Here is a 23141-nt window from a genome sequence, read left to right on the forward strand (position 1 = left end):
GAGTTATTTGGTGAGAAAAGAGGGGCAGGTAGGTGGTAAGAAAGACTATCGCTTTCCACCTTCTAGAGTACTTTTATTTTTTTTAAGATTTTATTTCTTTATTTGTCAGAAAGAGGGAGAGAACAAGCAGGGCAAGCAGCAGAAAGAAGGAGAAGCCGACTCCTCTCTGAGCAGGGACTCTGATGCAGGGCTCCATTCCAGGACGTGAGCCGAAGACAGACGCTTAACCGCCTGAGCCACCCAGGCGTCCCTACTGTCTATAGTACTTTCAATTTTAGCAATAAATATGTAACACTGATAATAAAAAGCTAATGAAAACTCTGTGTGTGTGTTTGCGTGTGTGTGTGTGTGTGTGTTTTGAAGAATAGGGAAAGCAGATCTAAAAACAGATGTTCCAGGCGCCTGGGTGGCTCAGTGGGTTAAGCCGCTGCCTTCGGCTCAGGTCATGATCTCAGGGTCCTGGGATCGAGCCCCACATCGGGCTCTCTGCTCAGCAGGGAGCCTGCTTCCTCCTCTCTCTCTGCCTGCCTCTCTGCCTACTTGTGATCTCTGTCTGTCAAATAAATAAATAAATAATCTTTAAAAAAATAATAAAAATAAAAAAATAAATAAAAACAGGTGTTCCTGAGATCCTCGGAAAGTCCGTCTCAGGCTCTCTCCCTGGTGTAGGTCTTGAGTGATTTTTAGAGAGTTCTGGCTGCTCTGATTAGTAGTTCTGTCATCTTCTTCTCTGGGGTTACCTTCTGACTGAATAGGACAAGCACATGAGCATGTCTGATACTCTGCTTTTTTCCAGATGTGCACACTGAGTAGTAGCTGGCAGGAGGCTTTGCTAATTCTGAGCCCAAAGCATAGCTGACTTCCCTGGTCCTGTCTCACCACGTCACCCTTCACCATTCTGGTCAGTGAGGGGCCAAGGACTCCTACCTCTTCCAGGAAAGGCCTGTGGTAGCCTGGACAGAGCCCCAAAGCAAGTCTCAGGACGGTGAAGTTTCAGGTTCCCCCAAATACATAAAAACCTTTGGAAAGTTTGAAACCACAGGGGACTAAAATGGGCTTTCCTCCACCTCACGCACACACACAGAAAAAAATCAGAAATGGAGGGAGAAATGAAAACATGTGAAGTTTCATGAACTATCCCATGATTGTTTTTATTTTTAAAATTTCTGAACACACACAAAAATGTGCAGTCTATAGCTTGCATTTCCTGGGCATTGCTGGCCCCAGCGGTTATGCTGGGAGGCTCCTGGGTTCCTGTGGTCACGTGTAGAAAATCAAGGCAAAAAGATGTCAGAGCTGGAATTCAAGCCCAGATGCTGTGGTCACTGCACCTTGATGTCAGAAGGCACATCCCTTAATCTTTTAATAAAGAGGTAAGTGTTCTCTCTGCTGCAGTGTAATTCACAAGAGAATCGAATCTCATGCGCTACCTCCTTCTGTACTGCAAAATCCTTCCCTTTGACAAACTTCTGAGCAAGCAGGGCAGTCTGCCCCTGGACAGAACCCTAACTAGGATAAGTGGAAGTTGCTGCTTCCAGGTCTTTGCTGCTTAAAAGGATGGATAGCTCCTCTCCAAATTTTAGATCAGAACTCCATAAGGAGTGGGAAACAGTATAGCAGTTCCTCCAGAAATTAAACATAGACTGTTTTATGGTCCAGCAATTCCACTTCTGATGATATGCCCATAAGAATTGAAAACAGGTATTTGCATACCCATGCTCAGAGCGGCATTATTCACAACAGCCAAAATGTCCATCCATGGATGAATGGGTGAACAAAAGCCATCTATTTATATGATGGAATTTTCTTCAGTCTTAAAAAAGGAAGAAAATTCTGGCACATGCTACAACACGATGAACCTTGAAGACATTATACTAAATGAAATAAGCCATTTATAAAAGGATAAATTCTTTATGATTTCACTTATCTTCCACATAGAATACTCAAATTCATAGAGACACACAGGAGAATGGGGGTTATGGGAGGGGCTGGAGAAAGGGGAATGGGGAGTTAAATGTTCCATGAAGACAGAGTTTCAGCTTGGGAAGAGGATACATACTTAAAAATGGTTCTGATGGTAAATTCTATGTTATGTATATTTTACCATGATGATTTTTTGAAAGTCCATTAAGGGAAGTCACGTGGGAACAAGGCAATCCTCTCGCACAGACACCCTGCCCCAGGAGAAAGAAGGTGGACCCAAGCTTCTGCATCTCAGCCTTATACTCTACAGCTCACTCTTTAGGAATTTTAATAATCTGACACCACAGAGAGTTTTACACTAAAATCTTCCTGTGGCGTAGTTTCTACAAGCTATTTGGCGGGGGAAGAGTGTAAAGACAGATAACAATAATAGACACCTTATTCATCACTTACGAAAACATTCATAACTGAAAATTCTTAGAAGAGAAAAATATTCATTTTCCCCTTATGTTTTCCCTTTTTTTCCCAGGCGTTCATCTCCCTTATTTCTTTTCCACCGTACATGTGCTTTTTAACTTCTGGCAGTTCACTTCCCTTTTCTGTTTCAGGTTCCCTGGTCTCCATGTGGAAAAAAAAATCATTGCTTGCACGTTCTCTCCTCACTTTGCAGAGGATTGTTGTAAAGATTCTGAGAGTCTGGGAAGTGGGAAATAGGCTAAAATATAAAGGTGCTGTGTTTCTCCTTCTTATTAAGAATTGCCTTTGGGGGCGCCTGGGTGGCTCAGTGGGTTAAGCCTCTGCCTTGGGCTCAGGTCATGATCCCAGGGTCCTGGGGGTCCTGGGGGTCCTGAGATGGAGCCCCGCATCAGGTTCTCTGCTCAGCAGGAAGTCTGTTTCCCCCTCTCTCTCTGCCTGCCTCTCTGCCTACTTGTGATCTCTCTCTGTCAAATAAATAAATAAAATATTTTTTTTTAAAAGGAATTCTTAAAAAAAAAAAAAAAAAAAGAACTGCCTTTGGGAGATACCAACTCCACAGATGAAACTCACTCTAACTCATGCAAGGCCTGAGTGGGTAGAATTCTCACCTGGTTGCCTGATGTCTCCAATCAGGCCACAGCCACCACTTCATTTCTTCTTGTGTGACCGGCACAGCCCTGAAATCTTGCATCATTTGGGGGACTGGGAAGTGTGGCAGCCAATAGAGCTGTACCTCCATGCAATATAGAGTGATGAGCTCCCCATACCGGGAGTATTCAAACAGAGTACAGATAATCACCTCACTGGGGATTCCTGCTCTGGATAGGAGACTGGAATTCTGAGGATTCTTCCAACTCTAAAAACGTAGTGATTTCTTTATGGCCAGGTGAGGAATCAATGAATCACATACCCCTTCCTTGCCGGGTGACTGGGCCACGGTCCCATTTCTAACCTCTCTGAGTTCAATTGTCTCAATTCTCTCTTACTGTTACATGATCTGCCCACCTGCTCCTGTTGTGAGGAGCTCTGGAAATTCTACAGGAACTAGGGCTTTGAAAATCTGTTACTTTGGATTGCCATACTAGGAAGAACAGTACTGCCTTTATTGTGATTTTGACCCTCAGGGGTCGGTGGCACCAAAGCTGGCCATGGGAAGCAGTCAGCATATACCTCAGGAAGGCAGGAGAAGCCTCTGAGAGAGACTTGGGGTGAAGAAGCCTCCTGCTGTGAAGCCAGCACTTTTCCCCACAAATGGTGATTCCTTAAGTTTGCTTCCTGCCCGTCTCAGTCCTTCTGAGTGACCTTCCGGAAGCATCTCTGGAACCTTGTGAACATTGACTTTTTAAAAAATGTCCTACTAGGAACATGTTCCCTAACAGGGTTTCCTTCCACTTGTATACAAACCACCCCTCCCCCCCCCCAAAAAAAATGCTTGCTGAATTAATGAACCACTTCTCTTATCTATTTTTCCTGTTATCTAATTCCGAGGGGAAAGCTGGGAGCTCCGAGGGAGCTGGGAGACGCAGCTCACAACGCCTCCCTCCCACCGGCTGAGAGCAGCCTGGAATCCCTGAGACTGAGGGAGGGAGACCGCTCCTGAGAGTCTGCCTTGCACTCGGCGGCGGGGAGCCTCTCCCACCGTGGGTAAGTCCTTTCCTGGCCTTCCTGGGGGGACCCTCCCTCGGGGGAGAGAGGGAGATACAGGCTACCAGGAGGCCACCAGGAGGGCCCAGAGCCGCTAAGCGGAAGGAATAGATGGTCGGTGGGAGCGCCGAGTCGGAGACTGTGGGGAAAGGGGAGGTGGAGGAAAGGGGGAGAGAAAGGACCTACCAGTGCGTGCCTGAGGATGAGCAAGAAGCCCTCAGACTTTCGAGGACAGGAAGAAAGGAGGAGAATATTGGCGGGCCTGGCCGTGGAGGCAAAGGCAAGGCTTCCTTTCCCACTTTTTCTCTTTCTCTTTCTCACAACCTGGTAGCATTTTAGTTTCTCCATTTCCGGGTTCAGCCTCCCACTCCAACAACCAGAAATCGATGGGAATGGTCCATCTCCTAAGAAAAAGTAAACAAATACATACCACACAATGAAACGCATTTGACCAGGTGCTGGGGGTGGGGGGGGGGGGGACTCTTGCCTTTGCTTCCCCGGACACACCCAGATCACTAGGCTTCCCCCTCACCCAGGGGGCTGTGCTGCTGATGCTTGGTCTTGAGAACCCCTGAGAAAACTAAGGCAAACCTTCCTGACCCATGTCAGACCTGTCCAGTATGCTTTCAGGGCAGAAAGTCTCACCAGTGTTTCCTGTTGGCTTCATTGGCTAGATCGTGAATAGGCCTCAGAAGTTGACACTTTGCTTTGCCTCTTTATAGGCCAAGGGTCAGCCAGGATAGGTGTAGGGTTTAATTTTTCATTTATCCTGGAGCCAAGTATGTAATGGGGAGGAGGAGGAGTGGTGGGTTTTGCAAGTGAACCGCAATGATTGTACAAAGCCCACATCATGCTTTGAAGAGCTTGGCTGCATATGCTTTTGCTCCCAAGTCAAAATTACCTCTGCTTCCTCTAAATCCAGAGCTGGGGCAAAGGAGCTTTGAATTCTATCTGGCAGAGGAAAGGGCTGAGTCCAAAAGAAAAGGACAGATGAGGGTAAAGACAAGAGGAGCAGCTTTGAGAAGACACAGTGGAGAAGGAGAAGACTGGGAGTCACAGTGAAGCATTACCTGACAGCTAAGGCTCTGGCAGAGTTCAAAATCAACTGCTTGTCTGATAGTCCTCCCCTTGCCCAAAGACTATGGCATATTTTAACTCTATAGGACTAAGCAAATGCTATTTTGGAATTGGATAGGATTTAGTGCAAAGCTTCTTGGTGTCTGTGCACTGACTACAAATACTAGCAGAGAATCGAAAATTGTTCCTTCATGTTTCCCTCTCCCGAAGCCTTGCTTCCAGCAGGATGAATTAAAAAGCTGTTTCAAAATTTACACTCATCTGCTTTACTTATCTTCCCCCGACATAGCTCCTGTTCCCCCTCCCTCTCCCCCCACTTCTCTTTTCTTCCCATGCAGACATTCTCACTCTTCTGCATATTCGCCAAAATTAAACGAAATTGAAAGGTCTTTAGCTGTGCAAGATTAAGGAAGTGCTGATCTGAAAATAAGGGAAAACCTTACTGTGAAAGGCTGCTAGAATCTCACACTCTATCATCACAAAATCGGTTAGGTTTGTTTATTCGTAGTAGTGATAATTGTTTTGTTTCTATTATTCTTATTTTGATAAATCGGCCTGTAGTAAATGGATATTTTTAAATCCCAGTTTATGAATTTTTTTACAGAATACATTGCAGGTCATTTTTAGTGACATAGACATTCCCTCTGTCTTCTAAAGAATTTGTCTGTAAAAGTGATTTTGCATTGGCCCGTTCAATGCAGGGGGGAGGTAAGAGTTTTGTGAGGTTGGTATTGAGGAAATGGTAGTACATTGCTCTTTATCCTTGTTCTATTTTTCAAGCCCAATAAAATATCCATTTCAAATGACTTTCTAATGCCTAGTTATATTTGCCAAGCGATTTAAAAGACGTAAATTTACAGTCTGTATGTCTAAGCCCAGAGATGTTTTAGGGCTGGGGATAGTAGAAAAGAGGGTGTTGAGGGCTGAGGTAGGACAGATACTGAAGAAATTCAAGCGATCAATCTCCAACTGTCTAAACACAGCACCAAGTGGAGATTCGAGACAATTATCCGAATAATTGGGAGGGAGGGAGGCACTTTCACCTGCCTTATCTAGATAAAAGGGCGACACGGGAAAATGTCCGTGGCCCTCAAAGCTCTGCCTCGGTTCTCTTCAGGATCACAAGAATCAGGCGATTTTTCTGTGGGTTCTGGGAACGGAGTCGGGATGGGGCGGCAAGGACAGGTTTCTAGAAAAACTTAAGAAGGTCTCCCACCGTGCCTCTGGGGGTTGGGGGGTAGAGGGTGGTGGGTCGTGCGCCGCGGGACGCTCGGCCGAGGTTGATAAGCCCCGCAGCCGATCTAAGGTCAATAAACCCGGCGGCGTCAGGCTCTGGCGGAGGGTAGGAAAGGGAACAGCCCTCTTAAGGCTGCCGGCGGAATGAAAAGCAACCCCGGACTGCTGAGTTCCAAGTCTGGGCGCCAGCATCGGGCGCGCAAGGCAGGAGCCCTGGGCCACAGTACGGGAGGCAGCCGGAGCTGGGGAGAGGGACCCGGTCCAGCGGACTGGGTGGGATCCTCGTGGCGCGGCCTAGAGGGAATAACGACCTTGAAAATGTCCCGAGCAGGCCTTAATGGGCCGGGTCTGGGACGACCAGTCCTAACCGCGTCAAAAGTTTGGAGAGGAATTGAAAAATAACTTTTTTTAAGGGACAGAAGAGCGGGGAGTGGGTAATGGACACTCCCAAATAAGGTGAACACTCAATAAAGCTTCAGGGACCCCTCAAAGAGGCGGAGAATTGCCCCTAAAGCCAAAAAAAAAAAAAAAAAAAGAAAAAGAAAAAAAAAGAAAGAAAGAAAGAAAGGCGATGGCCGTATTAATCAGTGATCAGTTTTAAGCCCTTTTGGATGGTGCTTCAAAGTTTACAAATTCATTTCACATCGAGGTGGTGTTTCTCCCACACCTCGTTTGACGGGAGAAGTTACTCTGCCCAAAGTTACATTGCTGGGGTGTCCCGCAAAGGGCCTCAAATCAAGGACCCCTGATCAGAGACGACCTTGCCAAGAGCAAGCCCCAATGAGAAGTATGCAGCCTGGGATGGAAGCCCCAAAGAACGCTACCGTCCCGTCGGGTGCGTTTAACTTCCCTGAGCCTCTGGTCCCTCCGGCTGAGCCTTCCGTACAAAGCCCGAGTGACCAGATGGAGAAAGAGGCGGTGGTGGTGGAGAGGGCTCTTGGAATAACAGGAGGCTCAGAGGAAACCCTGAGTGCGCGACACTACCTTCTTGAACCAGCGGATCTTTGCAAATAAACAACTAGACCGTTTGAGTTCTTTGCCACTTAGCAGCGGAACTTCCTCTTATCATTTCTATTCCTGGCGAGGCCGACGTTACATTGGTTTGAATGCCTTCAACCATTATGGCGCCGCATAGGTCAGGTCACCTCGGACGGGGATCGCTCCAGCTGTCTCCAGGGTCTCGTCTTGGATCCAACGTCCCCGAACAGGGCTAATGGCTGAGAAAGCCCAGGCCGCAGACTGCAGAGTCCAGGTCTCGATCAGTCTTGTGACCTCGGGCCTGGCCCTGATACTGCTCAAAACGCGTCCGGGATCGCCCTATCCGTGGGAGCCCTTTGGCGGAGCTCAGAGCCCGGGGGATGCTCAACGTGGAGAGGGAACCGGGAGCTGCGGAGAAGGGGGACAGAGCATCCACCCGCCGCCTGCACGCGCCTTTCCAAGTGCGGGGGCTGGAGCGACCCTGGACCCGCTTGCCCCAACGTTGTTGCCCCCATTCGGTCAGGGCAGCAAGGAGGGAGCGAAGCCGCGTCCCTCTGCTGTCTTTCCAGGCGCTACCGCCCACGTAAGGTTCCAGAAGAGGCCAAGAATTACAACAGGAGTTTCATCTAAACGGGAATTCCTTACACACGCGCGCGCGCGCACACACACACACACACACACACACTCCCCACGACTTAGGCTGCTCTACATTTCAACATCCCTGTGCAGAGAAACAGCTCCTTCCCATCCTAGTCGAGGGTCACAGCGAATCCGACTCCAGTCCGCAAGGCACTGGTTCAGTCCTTTCTCGGAGGACTACTAAGGGGCATGGATGGCTCCCCGAGCAAGAGGGCTTAGTGGCTACAGACACAGAGTTCAGAGATTCTCCCTCAGCCCGGTTCAAAGAGCCTTAATATTTTCGGTTCGTCCCTGGCCGGTGCGGAGGCCGGAAGTAGCGATTCTCGACGCTTCGGGACCTGGGGCTTGTGCAGAAGCCACTGCATTCCCAGGCCCGGGCAAGCTGGAGTTCTGGGGAAGGACACTGTCTTTTTTTTTTTTTATCATTTCTCGGCCGCAAACTCGACAGTTCTCCAGCACCCGTCCTCCCGGTCTTAGAAAAGACTGTCCGCAGACCCTTCCCAAACCACACAGTTCGCTAAGCCCAGGGGCAGGGGCGGCAATCCCTGGAGCAGATGCCCGCGCGGGGGGCCGGGTGTCCAGGCGCCGGGTGAGGCGTTCGCAGGGGTCGGTGTTCCGCAGCGCGGAGTTTGGAATGGCTGCGGCTTTTTTTTTTTTTTTTTTTTTAGATACTGTGTTGTGTTGTTCTCTCTCATCCAGCCTACGCAAGGGTCTTAGGGATTTTCTTTATTCGTTTAGTATTGTCTTAACTTTCCTTGTTTTCTCCTTACCTTCGTTCATCCTCACCCACCCCCGCCTCCCTCTAGGATTCTCGTTCTTCTCCCTCTAATTCAATTCCTGCGTTTCCTTTCCTAGCTGAATCAAAATCCTTCCCCTTGACTTTGTTCTTTATCTATAAAATTTGCCCGCTCTTTCTTTCTTTCTTTCTTTCTTTCTTTCTTTCTTTCTTTCTTTCTTTCTTTCAACCTGAGTGCCTTTCCGTTGCGCCCGGTCCTTGTCGGCTGCAGACCCTGCTGATTTTAGCGACTGCGGGATGATTCCGGACACAAGTTCCACCTTTAAAATTTCCAGTGTCTCGTTGGTTCTTTTCTCATCCTAATTCTAGATGATTACTCCTCATGGTAAATTCGTTTTTATTAATTTGGATGTGCTGCTTCCATGTAGAACTTACTGGATATAGATGTCTTGTTGGGTGAATGAGAAGCCGTCCTGTTGGCGAGTTATTTTAATTTCTGGATATTGAACTAAACAGTAGCTGTGGGTTTGCCCTTAAGAAATTTCTTAAATTTCCACCTCTAAATAAATAGCACACTATAAAATCATTTTCCTATGACTAGGTGGGGTGCCACTGATTCACAAAAAAAAAAAAGAAAAAAGAAAAAAAAAACCCACGATGCAGGGTTTTTTCTTTTAATGTAGAAACATTACATACTGAGCCAGAAGATTTGTCCTGCCACACCATTTATTATGGCTTTTCACTAACTGCAAGATTTAACAGGAAATTGATATGGTATAAATAGATAACTTTCCCTTGTTCACCAGCTAAGATTTTATTTGCTTTCTGTTATATCACAGTAATTCTATCTTAGTAACGATAGAACAATTAGTATATCCTTGTAGATAAATAATGATTTTGAGCATTTGTCATTGTTTTATGTAGAATTTGTTGTTAGAGCATACATGAAATTTTCTTTTTATAAGTGTTAATAAATAGATCTTTTTTTTACTTTTAGATAATAACTGGAGACAGAAAAAAAATAACTCATAAGAAAAAAAACTTAAGGTTTCTTTAAGACACATAAAACTAAAGAAACTTTTCCTTAAGAAACAGTCATTAACAGGTAAAAACTTGAGCACAGAGAATTAGGAAGGGAGATCAGAAAGGCAGCTATGCTTCCTCTGGGGTAATTTAAAAACAACAAAAAATTTAGGAGAGATACAGCCCTCCTGATGTAGTAGTCGCTGTGCAAATGCGCCTCTCTGATATCAAGGGTGGGGGGGATGTCTTCCAAGTGTTCCTAGCTTCTTGAAAGTTGACAAGCAGAATTCAGGAGTTACTGTCTTAGTACTCCCTAGAATTCAGATAGTAACTACTGACCACATCAGATATTTGCTTCCTTAAATGCTATGGGAGTGGGTACAGGATCCAGGGTCCTGGGCAAGTTCTGAGAAGAGGCTCTATGTGGAAACAGCCTTGGGGCCCCAGGATTTGTCAGCAGCTCTCTGCTCTCCTTTGGCCTCTGGATTCCCCCCCAGGCTTCTCAGGGCTGCCTTAGAAAGCTCTCATCGTAGTGGCCGCCGGGGTTTGCTCCAGCCACGATAACGAAGGGGCTTGCTATCTAATCTGGACAGCGGCTTGAACAATCCATTAGACCTCGGCATTTATCGGGGCGGGGGTAGAGGGAGGGATGCGGTCTGGCTGCCCCACCCTGTTCTAGGAGGCTTTGAGTTGCCCCATTTGGCGACAGAAAGGATTAATGAAGTAGAGAATTTTGTGTGGACTCAAAACTGACAGCTGCATGGTATGCTTCTTGACACTGGTAAATAAAATTCTACCCATTGTCAGTATAAAGATGAATTAGAATCCCTTTGGGTTCAGGGGATCGCGTTTCCTTTTAAGAAGTTCAATATATTTTATACTGTCTCTTTCAAACTCCACACCAGTCAAAGGGCACTGGAAGAAACCAATATTCACCAGTATTCCTCGGGACTTGAGAGACTTAAATCCATCCACCATTCTTTCGTTCATTCATTCAGCAAACATTTACAGAGCTTTCCTCTGCGCCAGGCATTGTGCCTTGTACTGACAGGTTAAATTATTTGCCCAAGATGAGAACTCCACTGGCGACTGGGGTGGGACCCTAAATCAACTATTCCAGTCCCGTGACTGCTCACTTCTTTACTCCAACACATACAAATCAGAGACGTCGGGAGCTAGAAGGGCCCCAGAGGTTATCTGCTTCAGCCTTCCATTCAATGCAGGAATCCCCTCCCCAGAAGGCCGGCAACAGTCTCTACCCTCAACTGGCTCAGTAATAATCACTCCTGCCTGGGTTTTCCACTTGAAAGTGACTCACTGGACTGGCAGATCTTTCCCCGAGAGAAGACCATCACTGCCTGCCCACACCTAAGCTCACAGTGCTAAGTCTCCCAAGCTGCTGCAACCCACAATACCCCAAGAACCCAGCTGTGCCACTTACCCTTCAGACTTCTCTTGGGAAGGGAGATCCCAGGTTCTGGACACCATCCCCGTGAAACTTTAAGGCTCTATGGGCCTTAGTTAATCCTCATTTGTCCAATAGAGGATATCTGTTAGCATGGAAAACACTATAGGCAGTAGCCAAAGAATCACCAGAGTCTGTTTCTGGTCCCGATGCAACCACCTGCAAACTGGGTGACATCAAGAGAGTTATTTCTCTTCTATTTCTGGCATATGCAAGAAATAAGATGTATGAATGTGCTTTTCAAAGTTGAGAGCCACCTTCTTCAAAGATAAACACTCCCTTTGTAGATAATCCGAGATTATTCTCATTTGCTGGTTAAAAACATAAAGTCTATAAAAGGCAATTTCTGGACAATACGATCATGACAAAGAATGTCCTGGAAACTTTAGATCTGATGAAACACTAAGTGCAAATTGTCCCTGGGTCAGAGGTAAAAGTTTGGACTCCAGTGTTACAATAATATGATTTGAATCCCATCTGTACTACTTACTGGCTGTGTTATCTTCTGTAAATTTCTTAACATTTCTTTTTCATTTATGAATTCCTTATAAACTTTACAGTACAGGGCACGTGGGTGGCTCAGTCCTTTAACATCTGCCTTCAGCTCAGTCTGTCCTGGGACCAAGCCCTTGATCAGACCCCCTGCTCAGCAGAGATTCTGCTTCTCCCTCTCCCTCTCCCTCTGCCCTTTCTCCACTCAGGCAGGCTCTTGCTCTCTTAGTCTCTCTCTCTCTCAAATAAGTAAATAAAGTCTTAAAACAACAACAACAACAACAACAAAAAAAAACTTCACAGGACAGGCAGAACATCCCTGGTCCCTGAAATAATCTTCATAGTGGGATTTATTCATCTAGGCACCACTATCCCCCTTGGTTTCATGTGGTTTTGTTTGTTTTGTTTCTTGCACATAGTCTCAAAGCCCTTCAGAAATTAAATTTGTCTGGTAAAGGATGGAAATTTGCCTGACAAATTGATAAGTATATTTTTAAGGTATCTTACACAAAATTGAGTGCTGCTGGTGGTACTGGAAATTTTGGAAGCAACATTTCTAGAAGGCAAGTTTGCAATATGGATCCAAAACCTAATAAGTGTTCATATTCTTTGACCCACTTTTCCAGCAATAGAAATTTACCCCAAGGAAATAATCAGAGGCTTATAAGGTGCTCTACTTACCAAAATTTATATCAGTTTGACAAGGATACCTCAACCTTCTATTTATTGTAGCAAAAAGCAGAAAATAACATGAACTCTCAATAGTAAGAGCTTGTTTACATAAGGCAAAACCCATAGTTAGCCATCATACTGTTTCCTTAAAATACTTAATGACATGAAGGGACACTTGGGTGCCTCAGTCGGTTGAGCCAACCTTGGGTTCTCAGTTTCAGCTCAGGTCATGATGTCACGGTTGTGAGATATAGTCCTTCATGGCAGTGGGCTCCATGTTCAGCGCTCAGTCTGCTTGTGCCTCTCCCCCTGTATTCCTGAGCACAATCTCTCTCAATCTCTCTCTCTCAAATAAATAAGTAAACAAAATCTATAAAAAATAGTTAACAGTATAGAAATGTTACATATTTAAAAAAAATAAAGGGGCACCTGGGTGGCTCAGTGGATTAAGCCGCTGCCTTCGGCTCAGGTCATGATCTCAGGGTCCTGGGATCGAGTCCCGCATCGGGCTCTCTGCACAGAAAGGAGCCTGCTTCCCTCTCTCTCTCTCTCTCTCTGCCTGCCTCTCCATCTACTTGTGATCTCTCTCTGTCAAATAAATAAATAGAATCTTTAAAAAAATAAAAATAAAAAAATAAAAATAATTAAAAGAAGATTGCAAAAACACTATGCAGTGTGAAACTGGTGGAAAGAGGTGGGGGAAGGGAAAACACTATTGTCAGTGGGTGAGTGGTGAGGGATAGTTTTTCTTGTTCTTAATATGCTTTCCTGTAATTTCCAAATGAACTACAATGAGTTCCTGTTTCTTTGAAATTAGAGAAAGAAATGTTTTGAGAGGGGTGGGGAGGATTGATCAGATTCAACATATGTCTCTTTCTAAGATTTCATGACTATTGTGCTTACAACATAAGTTTATCTATTTTAGAAAATTCAGGGTTCACTTTCCTAAAACTCAATGGACTCAAACTCCAAGAATAGTTCTCCACACTTGATTCCTGGCTGAAGACATTTACAATTGGTAGGAGTGATTTTTCCACAAAGAGATCTCCCCTCCCCCCTTTAGAAAATGTTTTCACAGCCATCCAGATTGTCTCAGAATTTCACTTGTAACCTTGAGTGTTTCTGAAATTGAAAACATAGTCTAAGTTCTTGTAACTTTTTGTCTTCTCAAAACTCCCTTTGCTGGCAGAAGGATGTGCAGGAATGTAAGGCCAGGTGCTGGTCCAGCTGCAAATAAAAGCTGATTATTCTGGAAGAAAGGGAGGAGAGTTTGAACAGGGGAGGGAAGTCCGACCTTTAGGGGTGGCCCAAAAGCTGGAGAGGGTATTCAAAAAGAAGACCTTTGTGGAAGCAAAGTTAGCCGCTAAGAATGAGACTGAAGACCAAATGAGTTACAAGACAAGTTTTAATGAATGTCAGGTGCCTCTATTGAACTGAAATAGTTTTAATTTGTAGGTAAAGGAGTAGTTTATAAAGGAGCAGTTTATAAAGATGAAGGCTGCTTTCCTCCCGCTTTATAAGCAGAGTGTGAAATGGAGTTGGGGGAAGGATGGTAACAAAATAAATTTAAACTTAAGGAACCATAAACTTACGGAACCTTCTGGATGTCTGGGAGGCTCAGTGGATGGAGCACGGAACTCTAGATCTTGGGGTAGTAAGTTTGAGCCCCATGCTGGGTATATAGAGTTTCCTTAAAAATAATAATTATAAAAAACTTCAAAAGATCTTTTACTGAGATTTTTAATTGAATGTAACACATTTGGTCAACAGAAGATAAACGTTACATCAAACTAGAGGTCTGTTTCATTGTTGTTAGTTAGCCAATAAACATTTAGCAACTAAAAATTGTAGTCTGAGTACAGCAGGAAATATAGACTTGAAATACCACTCCTATTCTCTTTCTCCACACTTTTTTTTTTTAACACCGATGTCAGCCTTTGTGTGTAGGTTTAGTTGGCTGGTTGGTGGTAAGGGAATATAAATAGAATTTTGGTGGAACCACCAAAATTAGTTTTTGTAGAATTACACTTTCACAGACTATTCATCTCTTCCCTTCTCCTCTACAAGGCAGCAGAACCCAGTCAGTCACCATATTTATCTTCATGTCACATTTGCTAGCCCCTGCACATTACAGACATGGTGGTAGTTCTGTCTTGAAGAATAATTCTCAGAGGAGGGATGTTCCAGGCACTTTTGCTGACTGAATTCACTATAACAAAAATCTTCCACAGTTACTGTCTTCTCCACACTTGTCTCTGAAGGAAATCAAACCCAAATCCTTGGGCAGAACTTATGTACTCTTGACATGGCCAGGGTGCATCCCAGACCAAAGGGTAGGAGATGTGAGGAGAACCAGAGCTGGGAAGGGCACATATTTTCAAAACCTTTGGAACATGCTTTATTTTCTACTAGCTGGGAGTTCCTAAGTCTCTAGGCCAGTAAGATATTGACTGATTTTCTTACCACTATGACTATCCCAGAAATTTCCCATCAGACACCAGTTTTTCTTAAAGACTCAACCTTTCTATATTTTTTATATAAAGATTACATAATCTCCATATAATTTTTAAATAATTTCAATATGTAATCAAAGTAGAATAAAAGAAGTCAAACAGTTTTTCCCTTGACCCTGCTACAGACCAAACGGTACCTCAAATGGTTCTCTCATATGTAAATTTGGGGAGAGTGAATAACATCTATCAAAGTGCTTTCACACACAGGTCACACTTATCTTCACAGTTGATTGCTCTCTGGAGTAATCCATGTGTTATTGAAGTATTGTGTCCGTTTTATAGATGAGGTCACTGAGACTCAGAAGTGTTGCATTGCCAAAGGTCACAGCACTAATAAGTAACAGAATGCAACTGAAAATGCCCTGCTCTAACTACCAAGCGCTGCCTCCCACACCCACCAGGGATATGCCAAGGATTCATGGGATAGTCCATATAAACTGATTTGTAATTGCTCTAATAGGTGTTCCCAGGATCCCTTAATTTCCTCATTTGAAAATCATGGAATAAAGGAATAAGAGAGCTGCACGTCTCTTAAAGCTGATCTAGCACATTGCCCCCCCTTGCTGCCGCACCCCCCCCCCCCGCCTTCATTCTGCAGGTGAGCCCCAAGGAGGTTAAGTGATTTGCCAAAGGTCATCCCATGAGTTAGTGGAAAGTGACCAATGTAATTTTTAAAAATTAGTTTAAAAAACTGCCTACCAAGCCCATTTTTATGGCTTATTTTAAGCAGGTTAATAAGTATACCAGACATAGCTTTAAACCCAACTGAGTAAATGCTGACACTAGTTTATAGATTTAGCAGATAAGTAGCAATAAGGAATTATTCATCTCTCATTTATCATCCAGCCTCTCCAAGGTGCAAGGTATAAAGTGAAGCAAATAGCATTTTAAGAGCCCCCACACACGTGAGATCAAAACAGTAAAAAATAAAGTGGTTTACAAAGTCCTATGTTTACAATGTGGCTCTGCCTGAAATGTGAAAAAAAAAAAGAAAGAAATTGAGGCAAATTTTTGCATTTCACAAAAAGGCAATTTCTTATACAGAACTCCAGATTCGGACTCTAGATTTCCTCAAGCATTAATTCCTTCTTTTACGCATGTACTGAGTACCTACTATGTGCAGGGCATTGTGGGAGATCTGGAGAATTACTAGATACTCTTCCAGCCATCAAGGACTTCTTAAGCTTAATGAATGACAAAATAAAGCACACACACACTTGAATTTCGAAGGGAAGAGTCAGTGGGTGTAAGGGGAATGTTTATATGGGAAAAGGAGGAAAGGGGAGACTGCTGACTGCTGGGGTAGCCACAACAAGGAGCACACTGAGGTGGCCTTGCCACAATCTTGTCCCCAACACCATTTCTTTATCATGAAAACGGGGTTGTGAAACCACATGGGCAGGGGAAAAAAAAACAAAAAACAAAAAACAAAAAACAAAATATGAGACAGTGAATTGACTACCCCAATTAAGAACCAAATCAGAAAATCCTGTCTCTTCCCTTTAGCTGGATATTAAATACAAACAAACTGGTAGGGCAATGGAAGAAGGACTCACAGGGGGCCGAGAGCAATTATAATATTTGTAACATATGCCAAAAGTAAATGAAATTAACATGATTTGTTCCTTCAGAAAGTGAGCTCTAATGAATTCTCACAAATTATTCAGAAGAGCTGGTTTATTTTATTATTTTTAGTCAATCCCAGGTTGTCAATGGTGAACCTGAAGCCCAAAGTTCAATGTCAATAACAGCAATCACCAATCCATAGGTGACTTTGCTCTCAGCTGCCCAGACAAAAGAAGCTAGGAGGGTTCTTTTGAGCTCCACAGTCATACAATTGAAGCATTTTCCAATGAAAAGAAAACAAAAGATATTTACTCAAAACCCTTTACTTTGTAGATGGGGAACTGAGGCTCAGAGAGTTCAAGTGACAAACTGATTATGTATGCTACTAATAACTGCTCAGGATAGCTGGCATAAAGTGGAACACAGGATCACTCTGTGAAATGATGAGACTCAAAACTTGATCCTTGGATCAAGTCCAGAACCCTGCCCATTACATGGCCTCCAACATTGCTATCTTATTTTCTTTATTGTGAAGCCTGGAATATTTGTAAGTCCACAGGGTATTTGGAAGATATTCAGTTTGGAAATGTAATATGTATTGAGAGCCCCTTTTGTCTTGATTTATCCTCAGTCAAAAAGAGGCTTGGAATGACTGGAGTTTGAATATCTATGATTCCTTGAGACCCTGGACCACATCCTCATACCCCCTTCTCTCCCCACTGCAGCTAGGCCAGACTCACTCCCCTTTCCAGCAAAGGGCAAGCCCAGCAGTGCTACCCCAGAGCTCAGGGCTGCCTTATCGCTAATCTTCTCACCCAGGTGATTATATCAGGATGAGGAAAGTGTGGCCTTGGGGTTCAGATTTATAGAAAGGGCAGACAGCAATTCCTGCAGCAGCATGTTGAAATGGAAGAACAGGGCACACGACCTGGGTTTCAGAACTCCTGTTTCCAGCCCTGCCGTGAATTGAATGAGTGGTTTAGACCAGAATCCCTGAGGTCGCCTGCAACTCCAGCACACCACCTCAATGTTAGTGTCAGAGAGAGGCTGTCCTGTGACCAATAAGTGAACCAAGGGTATACACGTGGAGCCATAGTCACCCTACCAACAGGTACACTGGGCATCTCCTGCACGTGAGCTTTTTTAATGTTTTCACTCAGTTGCTCTTCATCAGTCATAAAGGAGAGGGATTTTACACTATGGAACAACAGTTTTCCCAGTTTAACTCAACAGACCTCTTAAAACATCAGCTACCTGTTAGGAACTATGGAAAATACAAAGATATCAAATATAAGCTTTCTGTCCTCAAGAAGAGTGAAATTTGGGGGAGGGGGGATGTGGAGGCAGGCCAACATGTGGAGATAGTAAACTGAAATGCAGTATGTAAAAGGTTGTGAAACCAGAGGGAAGAAAGGGATTGATTCTGGGAATAGACGTTTAAACTATTTAGAAAAAAAAAATTTTTTTTAAGATTTTATTTATTTATTTATTTGACAGAGATCACAAGTAGACAGAGAGGCAGGTGGGGGGGTGGGAAGCAGGCTCCCCACCGAGCAGAGAGCCTGATGCGGGGCTCCATCCCAGGACCCTGAGATCATGACCTGAGCCGAAGGCAGAGGCTCAACCCACTGAACCACCCAGGCGCCCCATAGAAAAAATTTTAAGAAGGATATATAAGGAGGAAGCCCTTGCTTTTTGCCTTCTGTGTCCCTCACAGTACCAGTGCCTTGTTCATATTGACGGTGTTTGAATTCTGAAGGCAAATTACTTGCCTTTGAATCTTGGCTCTGTTATCTATCAAGCTGGATGAGTTAATAGCTTTGTGCCTCAGTTTCTTCATCTATAAAATGGGGGAAATAGAGTGATCGTGTGGATAAAAGAGCTAATCAATCCATGCAACAGACTTGGCACCATGCCTGGCATATAGTAACAGCACAGTGTTAGCTGTTACTCAATAAATGTCTGCCTAGTAAATGGATTGAAGTTTTCCTCTGCAGTCCAAGCCTTTTATCATACACACTCAGACGGGTCTCATATTTTGGGTTCCTTGCTCAACATGCTCATTATCTGTGGCTAAGATTAGGTTTAGCCTTAGAGGCCTGGCATACTCACCCTTCTCCTGTGCAGGATCAAGAATGAGCCTCCTGGTATCAAATCTTTGGGGGGCACAGAAGGGAATGTTTTGGTGATCTCTACTCCAGAAGCCTTTTATGTTACAAATGTTGATGTAGGAAGGGGTTCAGTCTCTTCATCTTACAGACAGGAAATTAAAGCTTGGACAAGTTATGTGATTTGCCTGCAGTCTGGCTGCTCACTAGGTGGCAGTTGCCCTATTTGAACTCAAACCTCAGGACTCCCAGAGCAATGAGCTTCCACTACCTGCTGCCTCGACTTTGCTTGACCCTGGCCTAAGGGGCATACTCCAGTGAGTTTCTTGGGCCACATCAACCTCTGCTCTCTCTACTCTCCCGCAGAGAAAAGACTACCAGTTTTCCAGTTCTTAGGTCACATCTAATCTGGAATTCGGGCCATTCACCTGTCAGCCTAGTCCTGCCTCAAGGTGGGGAAGACAACAACTTGTGCCCTTTAGTTCTTCAGGTTAAGTTGTCTCCAGTGTTGACTGACTTCTTTAATTCCCATTAGCTGAAGGTGCTTTGCAGGTAGCCTGTCCATGATCCTCACCTTCCAGACAGAGAAGGTGGCCTTGGGCGCTTTCACTAGAAAGCCAAGGGGCTAGGGCAACCTGCCCCTGTTCTGCAGCCTGTCAGGCGCCCACCCAAGAGCCTGGCAACCTTTCTTCTCTTCTGAAAGGGCAGTGGGAAGAAAAGGAGGCAGAGCAAGATGGAATAAGGAGGAACTGGGAGAAATGAAGCCGTTGGCCTGAGAATGAACGAAGCTCGGTCGTATCACAAGGAGAGCCAGGGAAACGTCTTTGCTATTGTAAAAGAATATTTGCTCAATTAGAAAATACGTGTACAAAACATGGGGGGGGGTGCCATGTGGGAACATTACCGTCTTTACGTGTAGATGTACTTACTTTTATTTATCTCTGTATCTTCTTATCTATCACTGTATGAGTGTCTAATGAGCTCTTGGAATATTCGCCGGCGTCCTGACTTCTCTCCACCCACGCACGGCTTCATTGCCATGAAACTGACTACTCGCCTCCTAAATTGTGTCGCCTTTGAGACGTGTGGCGGCGGCCGAGTCCCGCCTCGCTGGGCGCGGCCCCTCCGCTTAGGGAAAGCACTCTTCTCCCCGGGCCGCGCCGGCGGTAACCGCGGCCTCAGACGCCAGCACCGGCCTCGCCGCCCGGGGTAAGAGCGGAGGTCCGGGCGCGGGCCGAGCCGGAGAGGGGGCTCCGCCCGGGAGGTGCCGGCACCCCGACGAGGCTGCGGCCGCGGCCCCCGAAGAAAGGCTCGCGGGCGAGCGGGGGGCGGGAAGCGAGGTGACCGCGGGGAGGAAGCGGGCCCCGCGCACCGGGGCGCCAGGCCCCGGGAGGCGCTTCCGCACTGGCCGCCCCCTCCGCGGAGCCGGGCCGGGGCGCGCCGGAGGGGCGGGCGCGGCCGGCCGGGGGCTGACCCCGAGCGCCGCCGAGTCTGCGGCCGCCGGCCGCCCCGCGCTCGCCTCCTGCCGCCTCGGGTTACGCGGCGGCCGTCAGCGCGCACCTCATCAATAAGGCCTGACAGGCCGCCGGCTCCGCGGCCATCCATCACGCCCGCCCCGCGCGGGCTGCGCGGGCGGAGGCGCAGGGCACCCCGCGCGGGGGGAGGGGGCGGGGAGGCGGTGCGCGCGGCCCGGGAGCTGGCGACCCCCTTGGAAGAGCGAGACCCGGGAGAGGCTTGCGTTCACCAGGGGGCCGGGCCACTCTCTGTGCGCCCCCGAACAGCCCCGCGTGGCTCGGAGGAAGCATTTTTCTATCAATCAACAAATATTTGACTTTATTCCACCTCTTAATCCTAGTGTCTTTTAAGGATGTGTTCATTTGTTTTTAAAGAGCTGCAAGGGAGCTTAGAAATGATCTAGCACAACATAGGACATTTCACAGATGAGGAAACTGAGAGCCAGATGGGAAGTGTTGGGGGGACATGTCTGAGGTCACACTACCAGGTGGTGATGGAACCTAGAGCCCACATCTTGGGACCCCGACTCCCAGCCCTTGCGCTGGGGACACTGGCACTGTGCAGGAACCATGTCGATAAGCATGTTTGACGTCAAATGTATGAAATGGGCGAAGTCGTGCAACTTGGAAGTTTTGGATGTGCCTGTCAGTGCATGAATTGTGCTGGGTCCTCATAATCCCTACTCCCAATTCAGGACACCGCGTCCCTAGGTCTGGAAAGACAGTAATTAATAAGGAAAAGTATGGGGGGAGGGGAGAGACACCTACACAGACAAATAATACAGTTCCTTGATTCATTCACTTCCTCCTCCCACCTCCTTTCCTCCCACCTACAAAGAGTTTACATGGTTTCTCTCCATGCACTTATCTGTTTCAGAACTTTCTCCCGTTGCCTGTTTGCTGGACTGTTTCTCACTGATCTGAATATTTCGAATATAGAGGCTTGTGTTCATCCTTACATCTCTCCAAAGTTTGCAGGGTGCCTGGCACATAGTAAGTATTCAAAAAATGTTTGCTCTATGAATTGCAACATTTGTAAGAAAATTCAAATAATTAAGATGCAGAAAACATCGAGGCTGAATGCACTATCAGATCATGGTGTCCAATTTCATTTCATAAGAGGAAGACTGTGACCCACAGCCCAGTCCTTGATTTACCCAAGGCCTCCCAGGGGGTAAGGTCAGATCCTTGGTGGTCCCCAGGGTTCCTTTCCTTGTTTCTCAGGATGCTGCCTGCCCTCATGCTCTTCTAGTTGTGATTCCTGCATCCATTTCACATCTGTCTTTCCCTTCCCACCTTTTGGTTCTTCCACTGATTAATTAGCAAGCTCTGCAAGGATGGGGATGAGAGTAACAGGGAAATCGACAAAGCCAAACTGTTTGCTTTGTTTCTAACAGGAAACACGGTATTTTGTGGGGTTTTGTTCTGTTTTTGTTTATGATGGTATTTTGTTAGTGTTGGTATTTTGGTTTTTTAATTCAAGTGAAAAGGATAAGATTAAAGCTAATGACCAATTGGTGCCTGTTAACCTTAACATTCATTTTCCTTCCATGACCACAGTGGTTTGGGAGTTGGAAACAATGATATTATCAACAACTCTGGGAAAGGGTAGAAATCAACACACACACACACACACACACACGCGCGCACGCGCTCTCTCTCTCTCTCTCTCTCTCTTATATTGAGCAGAAAAGGTAGCAGAGCCATCCTATGGCCCAGGAAATCAGTGGCTTTTGGGCTCCCCTGTGATGACCACTAGACTATGATTTCTATAAAATACATGTCCAAAGTGTGGTTTTATCTGCCACAGGCCACACTGTCTTCCCATCACCACCCACTCAATGGTTGCCCATCCCTGCGCACTTCCCAAACTGCAGCTGGGTGTAATGACAATGGATGTAAGAATCAGAGTCAGTATCACTTACTCCGCAGAACTGTTGTGTGGGTTGGGTAGAATCGTGTACCAGAAAGGCCATGTTTCAGCAAATACTTTTTCTTTAGTCCATTCAGAAATATAGTCCCACTCTCAGGGGTAAATTCATTTTTTTCCAAGGCCATGCCTTGGCTTATTCTTGCCTCATGGGAACCGCTGGACAAAACCCAGTCTCCCTAGAAAGACTGGGTTCTGGCCAGCTGGGTTTTTTGCTCTCCATCCTCCACGTCTGCAGGTTCCCTGGGGAATGGTGGTGTTGCTGAAAGTGACTTAGCAGTTTCTGAGCTTCTGATACCTAGCTCCAGGACTCTCCAGATGAGAGAACAGAATAACCCTCCCTCACATATCACCTTCCCTGCAGCCCATGGTGAAACATGAATGCTCGCATGGGACATGTGTGAAACAGGCCTCGGAGCTGTGTCCAGGAGAGACTGCTGTAGAATTTCCTGCTGGCCTCCAGGAAGGATGAGCAATAGGGAGAACCAGCCTTGGAAACTGGATCCTTCTGAAAAAGATGCAAAGCTTTCTTTTGTATATAAATCACTCTTCTGAAGTATTTTAGGTGGGAGTTGAACATGTACCAGGGATGCAGAGTCTCGCTAAGGACTGGGGATGGGTGCATGCACAAGAGTGGGTGGGGGGTGGGGAGAGAGAGAGAGAGAGTATAGGGCTGAACAATCTTATCCTACCCCAGCAATACTCGATTTTGCCCCTGCTTTTGAAAAATCTGATTTATTGAGATGAACTTTCCTTACAGTAAATTCACCCTTTTTAGTGTACAGTTCTTTGAGTTTTGACACACATGCAAATGATGTAACTACCTTCACACTCCAAATATAGAATAGCTCTAGCATGCCCCCACGTTCCCTCCTCCTCCTTTGTAGTCACCCTTCCCCCCACCCCCTGCCCCTGGCAACAACCTCTGATCTGTTTTCCATCCCTATGGTTTTACCTTTGTGGCAATGTCATATAAATGGATTCATTTAGTCTTTTGAGTCTGATCTCTTTCGCACAGCCCTAGTGTGTTTGAGATTCATGTGTTTGCTGTGTGCATTGGCATTTCATTATCTTCTGTTCCTGAGTAGTATTCTGTTGTATGGACATATACCCTTTTATCTATTTCTTAGTTGAGGATCGAAGGTCCT

General features: G+C 45.8%; 1 protein-coding gene across 3 annotated transcripts in view; it reads left to right on the forward strand.

Moving 5' to 3' along the window:
• The first annotated feature begins 3924 nt into the window (after positions 1–3924).
• GATA4 (GATA binding protein 4) overlaps positions 3925–23141 on the forward strand; it is an 82726-nt gene continuing 63509 nt past the window's right edge. Inside the window, exons 1-2 of one of the 3 annotated variants that reach the window (XM_082726923.1) lie at positions 3932–4044; positions 20941–21056. The gene's annotated coding sequence lies outside the window, so the exon portion shown is untranslated. Of the gene's footprint in view, positions 4045–19676; positions 19759–20940; positions 21057–23141 lie in introns of those variants that run through there. The other 2 variants (XM_082726924.1, XM_082726925.1) reach the window with 2 other exon arrangements.

The sequence above is a fragment of the Mustela nivalis genome (genome assembly GCF_964662115.1).
Source record: "Mustela nivalis genome assembly, chromosome: 4".
Classification (NCBI taxonomy): domain Eukaryota; kingdom Metazoa; phylum Chordata; class Mammalia; order Carnivora; family Mustelidae; genus Mustela; species Mustela nivalis.